The following is a 15,228-nucleotide window of genomic DNA, read 5'->3' as shown; positions in this document are numbered from 1 at the left end:
AACTAAATTAAATACAATTACATAAATTAAATTATATTAGCTAAAGTAAAAAAATAAAACCACTAAATTACAGAAAATAATAAACAAATTACAGATATGTAAACTAATTACGCCTAATCTATCAAAATGAAAAAATCCCCCCCAAAATAAAATAGAAACCCCTAGCCTAAACTAAACTACCAATAGCCCTTAAAAGGGCCTTTTGCGGGGCATGGCCCCAAATTAATCAGCTCTTTTATCTGTAAAAAAAAAAAATACAAACAACCCCCCCAACAGTAAAACCCACAACCCACACAACCAACCCCCCAAATAAAATACTATCTAAAGAAAACTAAGCTCCCCATTACCCTGAAAAGGGCATTTGGATGGGCATTGCCCTTAAAAGTGCAGTTCGCTCTTTTGCAGGACCAAACTCTAACCTAAAAATTAAAACCCACCCAATACACCCTTAAAAAAAACCTAACACTAACCCCCTGAAGATAGACTTACCGGGAGAAGTCTTCATCCAACCAGGGCCGAAGTCCTCAACGAATCCGGGAGAAGTGTTCATCCCAGTCGGGCCAAAGTCCTCAACGAAGCCGGGAGAAGTCTTCATCCAAGCCGGGCAAAGTGGTCCTCCAAATAGTATTTTATTTGGGGGGTTGGTTGTGTGGGTGGTGGGTTTTACTGTTGGGGGGGTTGTTTGTATTTTTTTATACAGGTAAAAGAGCTGATTACTTTGGGGCAATGCCCCGTAAAAGGCCCTTTTAAGGGCTATTGTTAGTTTAGTTTAAGCTAGGGTTTTTTTATTTTGGGATTGCTTTTTTTTATTTTGATAGGGCTATTAGATTAGGTGTAATTAGTTTAAATATCTGTAATTTGTTTATTATTTTCTGTAATTTAGTGGGGGGGTTGTACTTTAGCTAATTTAATTTAATTTAGGTAATTGTATTTAATTTAGTTAATTTATTTAATTATAGTGTAGTGTTAGGTTTTATTTTACAGGTACATTTGTATTTATTTTAGCTAGGTAGTTATTAAATAGTTAATAACTATTTAATAACTATTCTACCTAGTTAAAATAAATACAAACTTGCCTGTAAAATAAAAATAAACCCTAAGCTAGCTACAATGTAACTATTAGTTATATTGTAGCTAGCTTAGGGTTTATTTTATAGGTAAGTATTTAGTTTTAAATAGAAATAATGTAGTTAATGATAGTAATTTTATTTAGATTTAATTAAATTATATTTAATTTAGGGGGTGTTAGGGTTAGACTTAGATTTAGGGGTTAATAACTTTAATTTAGTAGCGGCGACATTGGGGGCGGCAGATTAGGGGTTAATAAATGTAGGTAGGTGGCATCGATGTTAGGGACGGCAGATTAGGGGTTAATAATATTTAACTAATGTTTGCGAGGCGGGAGTGTGGTGTTTTAGGGGTTAATATGTTTATTATAGTGGCGGCGACGTTGGGGGCGGCAGATTAGGGTTAATAAGTGTAAGATTAGCAGTGTTTAGACTCTGGGTTCATGTTAGGGTGTTAGGTGTAAACATAAATTTTCTTTCCCCATAGGTATCAATGGGGCTGCGTTACTGAGTTTTACACTGCTTTTTTGCAGGTGTTCGACTTTTTCTCAGCCGGCTCTCCCTGTTGATTCCTATGGAGAATTCGTGCACGAGCACGTACGACCAGCTCACCGCTGACTTAAGCAGCGCTGATATTGGAGTGCGGTAATAAGCACAATTTTGCTCAACGCTCACTTCTTGTCTTTTAACGCCGGGTTTCTGAAAACTCGTAATACCAGCGCTGTAGGTAATTGAGCGGTGAGACAAAACTGCTCGTTAGCACCGCATAGCCTCTAACGCAAAACTCGTAATCTAGGCCTAAGTTAGCATATCACATAAATGTTAACGTATTCCCCCCATAGATGTCAAAGGAGCAAAAAATGTGACAAAAAAAACCTAACACCCTACCCTCACACAAACCTGTTCTCATTTTCTCATGTGCGCTAACCCAACATGAAAATGTTAATATTTCACATTCCAATGTTCTTCAAATAATAGAATATGTTCTAGTTATTCATAAATACATATTTCTACATATATCTGATGGTATTTTGGTACAATTTATAAATATAAATATCTATAACTTTATATATGCATGATTATATATAGATAAAGATATATACAGATACAGTGGGGGGAAAAAGTATTTAGTCAGCAATCAATTGTGCAAGTTCTCCCACTTAAGAAGATGAGAGAGGCTTGTAATTTTCATCATAGGTATACCTCAACTATGAGAGACAAAATGTGGAAACAAATCCAGACAATCACATTGTCTGATTTGGAAAGAATTTATTTGCAAATTATGGTGGAAAATAAGTATTTGGTCAATATCAAAAGTTCATCTCAATATTTTGTTATATATCCTTTGTTGGCAATGACAGAGGTCAAACATTTTCTGTAAGTTTTCACAAGGTTGTCACACACTGTTGCTGGTATGTTGGCCCATTCCTGCATGCAGATCTCCTCTAGAGCAGTGATGTTTTGGGGCTGTCGCTGGGCAACACAGACTTTCAACTCCCTCCAAAGGTTTTCTATGGGGTTGAGATCTGGAGACTGGCTAGGCCAATCCAGGACCTTGAAATGCTTCTTACGAAGCCACTCCTTCATTGCCTGGGCGGTGTGTTTGGGATCATTGTCATGCTGAAAGACCAGCCACATTTCATCTTCAATGCCCTTGCTGATGGAAGGAGGTTTGCACTCAAAATCTCACGATACATGGCCCCATTCATTCATTCATGTACACGGATCAGTCGTCCTGTTCCCTTTGCAGAGAAACAGCCCCAAAGCATGATGTTGCCACCCCCATGCTTCACAATAGGTATGGTGTTCTCTCTCCTCCAAACATGACAAGTTGTGTTTCTACCAAACAGTTCTACTTTGGTTTCATCTTACCATATGATATTCTCCCAATCCACTTCTGGATCATCCAAATGCTCTCTAGCATACTTCAGACGGGCCTGGACATGTACTGGCTTAAGCAGGGGGACACGTCTGGCACTGCAGGATCTGAGTCCCTGGCAGCGTAGTGTGTTACTGATGGTAGCCTTTGTTACGTTGCTCCAGCTCTCTGCAGGTCATTCACTAGGTCCCCCTGTGTGGTTCTGGGATGTTTGCTCACTGATCTTGTGATCATTTTGACCCCACAGGGTGAGATCTTGCGTGGAGCCCCAGATCGAGGGAGATTATCAGTGGTCTTGTATGTCTTCCATTTTCTAATTATTTCTCCCACAGTTGATTTCTTCACACCAAGCTGCTTGCCTATTGCAGATTAAGTCTTCCAGCCTGGTGCAGGTCTACAATTTTGTTTCTGGTGTCCTTCGACAGCTCTTTGGTCTTCACCATAGTGGAGTTTGGGGTGTGACTGTTTGAAGTTGAGGACAGGTGTCTTTTATACTGATAACAAGTTCAAACAGGTGCCATTAATACAGGTAATGAGTGGAGGACAGAGGAGCCTCTTAAAGAAGAAGATACAGGTCTGTGAGAGCCAGAAATATTGCTTGTTTGAAGGTGACCAAATACTTATTTTCCACCATAATTTGCAAATAAATTCTTTCCAAATCAGACAATGTGATTGTCTGGATTTGTTTCCACATTTTGTCTCTCATAGTTGAGGTATACCTATGATGAAAATGACAGGCCTCTCTCATCTTCTTAAGTGGGAGAACTTGCACAATTGGTGGCTGACTAAATACTTTTTCCCCCCACTATATATATATATATATATATATATATATATAGGAATATCTATTTATAAATATTTAGAACATATTCTGCTATGTGCAGAACATTGGAATGTTAAATATTTACAGTAAATACACACTATAAAACTTCATTAAATATGAATATTGCATAAATATGTTTTTACATGTTTTCATCTACTTAATTGCAAAAAGGGCTCCAATGCACTTATATGTATATATGTGTACAATTGTGTATTTATGTGTTTATATATGTCCGTAAATACATATATACACACACACACATATATATATATATATATATATATATATATATATATATATATATATATATATATATATATATATATATATATATATATATATATCAGATAGTGTTATGGATGTAAGTGCACTTTTTTGTATCGCGAAACAGTTAACCAGAGCTTTGAGAACGCGATATCCAGTTGCGCATTAACTACAATCGCGCTAAAGCAATCGTGTTTACTTTCAACTTGTAATACAAACGTACACCCAACGCGCGCAAACACCCGCGATAACCCCTTTTCACTTTCGCGTAACTGGCCACTCGTTATCTGGCCCTATGTGTTTTAATAAACATTAGAATTGCCCCCTAGAAGAAACAGGACTAAGAAACTAATGGTTTACCCCCAAAAGATAAAAGTGGGTCAGTCTTGGGTCACTCTACTCAAGTGTAAAGTATCCATGAAGTATTGCAAGAGGATAATATAGGCAGATAGAATCACTTTTGGACCCTTTGAGCCCTTGAACTTAGTAAAGTTTCTATGGTTTGCGCGAGATATACAGTAAATAACAGTCTAGCATTACTAGAATACCTAAGGCCTAGATTTGGAGTTTGGCGTTAGCCGTGAAAACCAGCGTTAGAGGCTCCGAACGCTGGTTTTAGGCTACCTCCGGTATTTGGAGTCACTCAAAATAGGGTCTAAAGCTCACTTTTCAGCCGCAACTTCTCCATACCGCAGATCCCCTTACGTAAATTGCGTATCCTATCTTTTCAATGGGATCTTTCTAACTCCGGTATTTAGAGTCGTGTCTGAAGTGAGCGTTAGACATCTAACGACAAAACTCCAGCCGCAGGAAAAAAGTCAGTAGTTAAGAGCTTTCTGGGCTAACGCCGATTTATAAAGCTCTTAACTACTGTACTCTAAAGTACACTAACACCCATAAACTACCTATGTATCCCTAAACCGAGGTCCCCCCACATCGCCGACACTCGAATAAATTTTTTTAACCCCTAATCTGCCGACCGCCACCTACGTTATACTTATGTACCCCTAATCTGCTGCCCCTAACACCGCCGACCCCTATATTTTATTTATTAACCCCTAACCTGCCCCCCACAACGTCGCAGCCAGCTACCTACAATAATTAACCCCTAATCTGCCGACCGCAAAGCGCCGCCACCTACGTTATACTTATGTACCCCTAATCTGCTGCCCCTAACACCGCCGACCCCTATATTATATTTATTAACCCCTAATCTGCCCCCCTCAACGTCGCCTCCACCTGCCTACACTTATTAACCCCTAATCTGCCGAGTGGACCGCACCACTATTATTATAAAGTTATTAACCCCTAATCCGCCTCACTAACCCTATAATAAATAGTATTAACCCCTAATCTGCCCTCCCTAACATCGCCGACACCTAACTTCAAACATTAACCCCTAATCTGCCGACTGGAGCTCACCGCTATTCTAATAAATGTATTAACCCCTAAAGCTAAGTCTAACCCTAACACTAACACCCCCCTAAGTTAAATATAATTTAAATCTAACGAAATTAATTCTCTTATTAAATAAATTATTCCTATTTAAAGCTAAATACTTACCTGTAAAATAAATCCTAATATAGCTACAATATAAATTATAATTAGATTATAGCTATTTTAGGATTAATATTTATTTTACAGGTAACTTTGTATTTATTTTAACCAGGTACAATAGCTATTAAATAGTTAAGAACTATTTAATAGCTAAAATAGTTAAAATAATTACAAATTTACCTGTAAAATAAATCCTAACCTAAGTTACAATTAAACCTAACACTACACTATCAATAAATTAATTAAATAAACTACCTACAATTACCTACAATTAACCTAACACTACACTATCAATAAATTAATTAAATAAACTACCTACAATTATCTACAATTAACCTAACACTACACTATCAATAAATTAATTAAATACAATTCCTACAAATAAATACAATTAAATAAACTTGCTAAAGTACAAAAAATAAAAAAGAACTAAGTTACAAAAAATAAAAAAATATTTACAAACATAAGAAAAATATTACAACAATTTTAAACTAATTACACCTACTCTAAGCCCCTTAATAAAATAACAAAGCCCCCCAAAATAAAAAAATGCCCTACCCTATTCTAAATTACTAAAGTTCAAAGGTCTTTTACCTTACCAGCCCTGAACAGGGCCCTTTGCGGGGCATGCCCCAAGAAGTTCAGCTCTTTTGCCTGTAAAAAAAAAATACAATACCCCCCCAACATTACAACCCACCACCCACATACCCCTAATCTAACCCAAACCCCCCCTTAAATAAACCTAACACTAAGCCCCTGAAGATCTTCCTACCTTGTCTTCACCTCACCGGGTTCAACGATCTGTCCAGAAGAGCTCCTCCGATGTCCTGATCCAAGCCCAAGCGGGGGGCTGAAGAGGTCCATGATCCTGCTGAAGTCTTCATCCAAGCGGGGCAGAAGAGGTCTTCCATCCGATTGAAGTCTTCATCCAAGCGGGGCAGAAGAGGTCTTCCATCCGATTGAAGTCTTCATCCAAGCGGGATCTTCTATGGTCATCCATCCGGAGCGGAGCGGCAGGATCCCGAAGACCTCCGACGCGGAACATCCATCCTGGCCGACGACTGAACGACGAATGACGGTTCCTTTAAATGACGTCATCCAAGATGGCGTCCCTCAAATTCCGATTGGCTGATAGGATTCCATCAGCCAATCAGAATATTCCTACCTTAATTCCGAATGGCTGATAGAATCCTATCAGCCAATCGGAATTTGAGGGACGCCATCTTGGATGACGTCATTTAAAGGAACCGTCATTCGTCGTTCAGTCGTCGGCCAGGATGGATGTTCCGCGTCGGAGGTCTTCAGGATCCTGACGCTCCGCTCCGGATGGATGACCATAGAAGATCCCGCTTGGATGAAGACTTCAATCGGATGGAAGACCTCTTCTGCCCCGCTTGGATGAAGACTTCAGCCGGATCATGGACCTCTTCAGCCCCCCGCTTGGGCTTGGATCAGGACATCGGAGGAGCTCTTCTGGACAGATCGTTGAACCTGGTGAGGTGAAGACAAGGTAGGAAGATCTTCAGGGGCTTAGTGTTAGGTTTATTTAAGGGGGGTTTGGGTTAGATTAGGGGTATGTGGGTGGTGGGTTGTAATGTTGGGGGGGGTATTGTATTTTTTTTTTTACAGGCAAAAGAGCTGAACTTCTTGGGGCATGCCCCACAAAGGGCCTTGTTCAGGGCTGGTAAGGTAAAAGAGCTTTGAACTTTAGTAATTTAGAATAGGGTAGGGCATTTTTTTTATTTTGGGGGGCTTTGTTATTTTATTAGGGGGCTTAGAGTAGGTGTAATTAGTTTAAAATTGTTGTAATATTTTTCTTATGTTTGTAAATATTTTGTAACTTAGTTATTTTTTATTTTTTGTACTTTAGCAAGTTTATTTAATTGTATTTATATGTAGGAATTGTATTTAATTAATTTATTGATAGTGTAGTGTTAGGTTAATTGTAGGTAATTGTAGGTAGTTTATTTAATTAATTTATTGATAGTGTAGTGTTAGGTTTAATTGTAACTTAGGTTAGGATTTATTTTACAGGTAAATTTGTAATTATTTTAACTATTTTAGCTATTAAATAGTTCTTAACTATTTAATAGCTATTGTACCTGGTTAAAATAAATACAAAGTTACCTGTAAAATAAATATTAATCCTAAAATAGCTATAATCTAATTATAATTTATATTGTAGCTATATTAGGATTTATTTTACAGGTAAGTATTTTGCTTTAAATAGGAATAATTTATTTAATAAGAGTTAATTAATTTCGTTAGATTTAAATTATATTTAACTTAGGGAGGTGTTAGTGTTAGGGTTAGACTTAGCTTTAGGGGTTAATACATTTATTAGAATAGCGGTGAGCTCCAGTCGGCAGATTAGGGGTTAATAATTGAAGTTAGGTGTCGGCGATGTTAGGGAGGGCAGATTAGGGGTTAATACTATTTATTATAGGGTTAGTGAGGCGGATTAGGGGTTAATAACTTTATTATAGTAGCGCTCAGGTCCGGTCGGCAGATTAGGGGTTAATAATAATAATAATAATGCGCCTCTCTGCCAATCCCTTCACTGGCTTCCTCTTGCCTCTAGGATCAAACACAAAACTCTCACTCTTACATACAAAGCCCTCAACTGCACTGCTCCCCGCTACATCTCAGACCTTGTCTCCAGATACTCTCCCTCCCGTCCCCTTCGCTCTGCTCATGACCTCCTACTCTCCTCCTCTCTTGTCACCTCATCACACTCCCGTTTACAGGACTTTTCCAGACTGGCTCCCATCTTATGGAACTCTCTGCCTCGCTCCACAAGACTCTCTTCTAGTTTTAAAAGCTTCAAGTGCTCCCTAAAGACTCTACTGTTCAGGGACGCATACAACCTACGCTAACCTTTCCTAATACCAGTTCCTCTCCTCCACTGCAATCCCCTGAACCCTCTTAGCATGTAAGCCTAAAAGTCCAGCTGTCTGTAGATCACCTTCTTAAGAGCTGACTACAACAGTGCAACTCTTGGCAGGGCCCTCTACCCTATAATTGTTTTGTTGTACTCCCCCTTTGTTTATAGCGCTGCGGAATCTGTTGGCGCTCTACAAATAACCGATAATAATAATAATAATAATAAGTGTAGGCAGGTGGAGGCGACGTTGTGGGGGGCAGATTAGGGGTTAATAAATATAATATAGGGGTCGGCGATGTTAGGGCAGCAGATTAGGGGTACATAGGGATAATGTAAGTAGCGGCGGTTTACGGAGCGGCAGATTAGGGGTTAATAATAATATGCAGGGGTCAGCGATAGCGGGGGCGGCAGATTAGGGGTTAATAAGTGTAAGGTTAGGGGTGTTTAGACTCGGGGTACATGTTAGAGTGTTAGGTGCAGACATAGGAAGTGTTTCCGCATAGCAAACAATGGGGCTGCGTTAGGAGCTGAACGCGGCTTTTTTGCAGGTGTTAGGTTTTTTTTCAGCTCAAACAGCTCCATTGTTTCCTATGGGGGAATCGTGCACAAGCACGTTTTTGAGGCTGGCCGCTTGCGTAAGCAACTCTGGTATCGAGAGTTGAAGCTGCGTTAAATATGCTCTACGCTCCTTTTTTGGAGCCTAACGCAGCCTTTATGTGGACTCTCAATACCAGAGTTATTTTTATGGTGCGGCCAGAAAAAAGCCGGCGTTAGTTTTTCGGGTCGTTACAGACAAAACTCCAAATCTAGCCGTAAGATAATAATACAGCTATCATACTCAAACCTTACCCAATAGGCTAAACATAAAAAAAATCTTACTAGGACAAGGGTGGAATCCCCAAAGTGAGCAAGATGCTAGGACTAAGGTTTTATAACCTCAACTATAAATAACACATAGATTTCCTATGATGTGATAGACAATATTTGCTAAATTTGTTTACCATATGTGTTAACAGATGCTAAATAACAGAAGTTTTGTATATACTTCAAGTTGTAGATTTGTCAGAAATAAGTTTAACAAGTATGAAACAAAGCTGACAGCAAAATAATTAATACTAGATATTCCATATATTCAAAATATGGGACAAACATAACTGAGCCAGCTAACTTACATTGAAGGCAAGTATATTAGTTTATTCCTTGGGGCATATGTATCAAGCTCCGAATGGAGGGGGCGGTGTTGCACCAGCAGCTCTTGTGAGCTGCTGATGCAATGCTGAATACGGCGAGTGTATTGCTCACCGTATTCAGCGAGGTCTGTCGGAACTGATCCGCACTGTCGGATCAGGTTTGACAGACCTTGATAACTAGAGGCCCTTATATCATATACTATTGTTTAGAGGGTGCAGTCATCTAGCATAAAACCTAGAAGAATTTAACTGACTTAAAACTCTAAGCATATTCCCATAGATATAGAATGCCCAAGACCTTTAGCCAGGACACTTGTCCAAGACCTATCTGAATGTCCTTTACTGCAACAGACTGTGGAATTATCTGATGTATGGAAAAACATCTTACTGCTTGGCACATCGCTATCAGAGAGTGATCAGTAAGTACCTGACCAGACTACAGGTAGGACACAGTCCATAACAAAAAGTGCCAGCCAGTCCTGTAAAAGTTCATAGGCTTTATTAGACTGAAGGGAACCGGCTTCTGTTGGACACCACCTGACCCATCAAATAAACTTGCTTAAATGTGCCCCACAATAACTGTCATTAGTGATGTGCTCTCTGTCAGTCTCATTTGGAATTTCTGGTTGTCTCCAGCCCTGTATTTTGATGGACCTAAGCCCTGCTCCAGGGAGTCAGCTGTACTACCCTGGGCAACAACTTCACCCTCCCTCTCACAAAAATCTGATAAAACATGAGCGGTATCCATTTTGTCTGGGGACTGCCGGGCTGCAAGTGCCTTACCTATTTCAACCAGGAAAAAACACCTAGAACCCTACTCGCGCGCAAACCCGATCGCAAATTCTCAAGTGCTATGTGAAGAACATTGGAATGTGAAATAGTCATATTTTCATTCTTTAAGGGACAATAATATACAAAATAAATAGAACGGGATGCAAAGTGACATAAAATGGGCAAAGAAACAACGCAACATTTGTGTGCAGTTTTGTAGCTATCAAGGATAGTGGTTTCCCTTTGTTGCATAGTATGATAGACAAGTTGTGCTTGTTTATTAACACAAAACAAATCCTGCACATGTATCTCAGATGATAGTGAAGCCAAAACAGTGGCTCATTTGTCCTGAGTACAGAATTGTGTACAGGATGCTACTAAGCCATTTTTTCCAAAACTCATAATGAAAACAATGTGGCTAGTAGGACTGAAGTTTATGTTACATTATGCAGACATGTCATCAGCTAGTCTCTCCTTTGAACTTGTGGTTCTGGAATCAGAAGCAGAAATCCATCCTCACATGACTCAACTTTCTACAAACCTTACATTTAAAAGCTTACTTGGCTCAAAGAGATTTAAACACTTACCCAGATGGACAGTTCCTGAAAGAGATAAAATATATCCCATTGTACAATCCATGAACAGTAGATGGTTACTGAGTTTGTCTTCTGTGATACAATCTCTCACTGTTTATAAACCGTCCTCTGTTGTACTCACAAGGAAATCTACATAAAGTATATACATAGAATTAAGACATCCTAAAAGGGACATTAAAGTAAAAATGTAACTTTCATGGTTCAGACAGAGAATGCATCTTTAAGAAACTATTCAACTTCCACCTTTTACTTCTATTATTAAATTTACGTTGTTCTCCTAGTATCTTTTGTTAAAAAGCATACCTAGGTAGGCTCCATAACAACAATAGACAACTGGGAGCTAGCTGATGACTGGTGGATGCACATATGTCTCTTGCCATTAGCTCACAAGATATGTTCAGCAATGTCCCAGTAGTGTGTTGCTGCTTTGGAACTAATTTTATCTATGTGTTTAACAGCAGCAAAGTGCAATATTTAAACCATAATGCAATAATAAAATGTTCTGACACATTAGAACATTTTCTTTTTACACTTTTATGTCCTTTTTATTTACAGCACGGCAGCACCCATTACTTTATAGGCAAAAAATGTACACATTTTTCTTCAATATTTAAACCAAGGATGGCCAGCTTGTGGCCGAACGCTGCACATGGCCCTGGCACTAGTTTTTGTGGCAGAACTAACAACGTAAGCTATAGATTTGTGTCTCTAGGGATAAGTGGAACTATAGATGTGTGCCTTTGGGGTGATCACAACACCAGGAGGGAAGAAGACAGAGAGTGCCCTGCAACCTATCCTAAATCTCACCCTGTGCCATTGAACATTTCTCAGACACTTATTATGTGTTTGTATAATAGCAATAAATGTATATGCAGCACTAAGGCTTCTATAAGGCGGATCTGTGGCCCCTTGTGCTAGATATAGGTGTCCATCACTCATTTAAACTAATATTATTAAAAACTGCATTAGTATTTATTATCAGGCTCAGGGCCACCATCAGGGGGTGACAGGGGTGACTCCTGCCAGGGGGGCCCCATGAGGCAAGCACAAAAATAAAAAAGTCTTCTTCCCTCCTGGTGTTGTGATCACCCCAAAGGCACACATCTATAGTTCCACTTATCCCTAGAGACACAAATAAAAAAGTAATTCTTTGTGCAATTTTGTATTGTAATTTCAGTGTGGTAGTAGTTGTATGGTGGGGCCAGGAGTCCATAAAAACACATTTTTTAGCAGCAGTGTATTTATGATTATTTGACAATGCTGTAGAAATTCTATATTTAAAACCATGCAGAAATTTTTCGTCCTCAATACACAAATGGTAGGTGCCCTTTTGGCAGATATGCATTTTTATATTTATATATATATATATATATATATATATATATAACATTCCAGTTTACTGCCCCTTTATGCAAGGACTTTCCAGATGCAAGGAGGCATTTTATCTACGATTTTTACGTCTGCATAAAATGTTATACTCTCAGACTAAGATTGCTCAGTGTTTGAAATGAGACAGGTTAACTTAAAACTGTTCAGTTTACACTACAGCTGACTTAATTTTGAAATACATACCAACAAGCCTAAATCCTGCATTTAACCAGATCTAATGGTATGAGTACCACAGCTTATGGTTCCACCAAGACCATATAGAGTACAGCATTTTCAAATTCCATAAGTACAGCTGACAGATGGGAATATTTGTACACTATATTTGAAGTGGTGCTCTTGGTTGGGGAAAAAAACAAACAAACATATGTCAACCTTTTAAAAGTACTTTTCTTCATCTAGCCATCTACCCAGATCATTAATGTACAATTTTGAATTCACAGAATTATTTTTGTTTGCACATTTACAAATATGATTCTTTAAAAAGTGATCTCTTAATTTCTGCAATTTTTTTTATCATGCATGTCACACACTGTTGATTTAGGGGATTCAAGGTGCATAAATGTTTCCTCCTGTGAGTGTTTCTGTGGGTGTCTGTGTTTATGTCTCTATGAGTGTGTATGTATTTTTTTTCTGTGGGTCTCTCTGTGAGGGTGGGTGTGTATGTCTTTGAGCTTCTTCTATGGGTGTCTCTGTGAGGGTGTGTGTATGTTTGTCTTTGTGTATTTTCTCTGGATGCCTCTGTGAGGGTGGGTGTGTATGTCTGTGTTTTCTGTGGATGTTTCTGTGAGGGTGTGCGTTTTCTGTGGGTGTCTCTGTGAGGGTGTGTGTATGTCTTTGTATGTTTTCTGTGGATGTCTCAGTGAGGGTGTGTTTATGTATGTCTTTCTGTGTTTTATGTGGTTGTCTCTCTGTGTGTGTATGTCTTTGTGTGTTTTCTGTGGGTGTCTCTGTGTGTGTGTATGTCTTTGTGTGTTTTCTGAGGCTGTCTCTGTCGGTGTTTCCTTGGGTGTATGTGCAAGTTTGTGTGTGTCCATTGTCTGTTCCTTTTTAGGACATTTTGACCTTACTACTGATTATTCACATCTTTCTACAGACTTTGAGACTAACAAGACCTTTCCGGAAGTCACCAATCCACCTTTAAATTATTGTTTAGGCAGGTAAGGGCCTTTCCTTTCAGCCACTGCATGCTGTTGTCATCATTTAGTTGGCATCTTCCTTTACAAAAAGATAATCAGAACTCCATATTTTGTTTTCTAAATCTCCTTTTTTTTACAAAACTGTAGTTTACCTCATTACTTGTCAGGTCAATGTAAATAAGTGCTGAGTGTCTGTTTTTGTGTCTGTTTCGGAGTGTGTTTCTTTGCGTGTCTGCTAGAGTGTCTATATGTGAATCCTTATGTGTGTGTGTGTGTGTGTGTGTGTTTCAGTGTATGAGTGTGTCTGTGTGTGTATGTTACTACCTTTACAACATTTCCAAGTTTAAATAGACACTTAGGAATAAAGTGCATATACGTTTTAGTCACTTGGTCATAAATTAAACGTCAAAGGAGGGGGGGGGGGGTCCTGATCAATGGTTAAGTCAGGGGCCCCAAAATTTCTAGTGGCAGCTCTGATCAGGCTAATAAAAGCTTTGAAACCATCATTATACCTAACATTTATTTAGTGTTTCAAGGGACTGTACAATGCATTTTATCTGCTGGAATGTTTTTAATTGGTTACAAACAACTTCATTATCTTTATTTTTTAAATTTTTTTTAATTTTTTTTTATATAAAATATTTTTATTAAGACATATGCATTACAGTCTTAATGAGAAACATTATATATCAACATTGTACGAACAATGATAACATCAAATAGAACTTTTACAAGGATAAGATGGTCTCAATGTAGTCCTGGTTATATGATGTGGGAGCTTAAACCTCACTAGTCCCACAAAGTCCAATGTCCTTTAGTACAAGCAGGAAGACAACAATTAAATTCAACAGTAATACGTAATTATGACATAGTAACAATCAAAAAATAACATGTGGTTGGCATATATTAAGATTAACTTATTTTAAGGAAATATGAATTAACAGATGAGATCAACTCGGTAAGTTGGTACATATTTAGAGATCTTGACGTGTATTATATCTCTGAGTAAAGATAAGAAGAGAGGAGTGGCGAAGTATAGAAGCAGAAAAAAGAGAGGGAAAGGGAGGAAGGGAGAAAAAAAAAAAAGGGGGGGAGAGGAAACATCAAAGGGAGGAGGGAGGGGGGAAGGGTTCACGGTTAGATAATGTATAAATACAGTTCTCAGTGACCAAGGATTTTAACCATACTACCATAGGTCACCGGAGTTCAGTATCGGAATCAGCTGAGGTAAGGACCGTTGAGTCTAGAGAGAACTATACAGGGCTGTATTTTGTAATTTTAAATAGTATATGTTACCTGTAAAAACCACCCCTATACTGAACATCTAAATACTTTTGTATTATTTAAAGGAAATGCATATAAGCAAGATTCAGCAGCAGTCCAGTAGGGGTTGGAGTGACAGATACCAAAATTGTCATTTTCAATTGTTCTCTCTATATCTAAGCTTTTGTGTATAGACAATGGGGTATCAGCTCTTTCTCCAACTCAGCCCATTTAAATGGATGGTGTTTCCAAGTAGCAAAAACAGCTATTTCATATACAAAATAAACATGATGGAGAAATGTTCAATTAATGTTATACTGCAGCTGGTACTGTATAACAAGTAAATGGAAACACATTAAGGGGAAAACAAATTTACAGTAAGTGGAGCGCTATTTATTGCTCTCACTCG

This window comes from Bombina bombina, chromosome 2 (assembly GCF_027579735.1).
Source record: "Bombina bombina isolate aBomBom1 chromosome 2, aBomBom1.pri, whole genome shotgun sequence".
NCBI classification, from domain to species: Eukaryota; Metazoa; Chordata; class Amphibia; order Anura; family Bombinatoridae; genus Bombina; species Bombina bombina.
The sequence above is the reverse complement of the archived record's forward strand: the minus strand, read 5'-3'. Positions refer to the sequence as shown.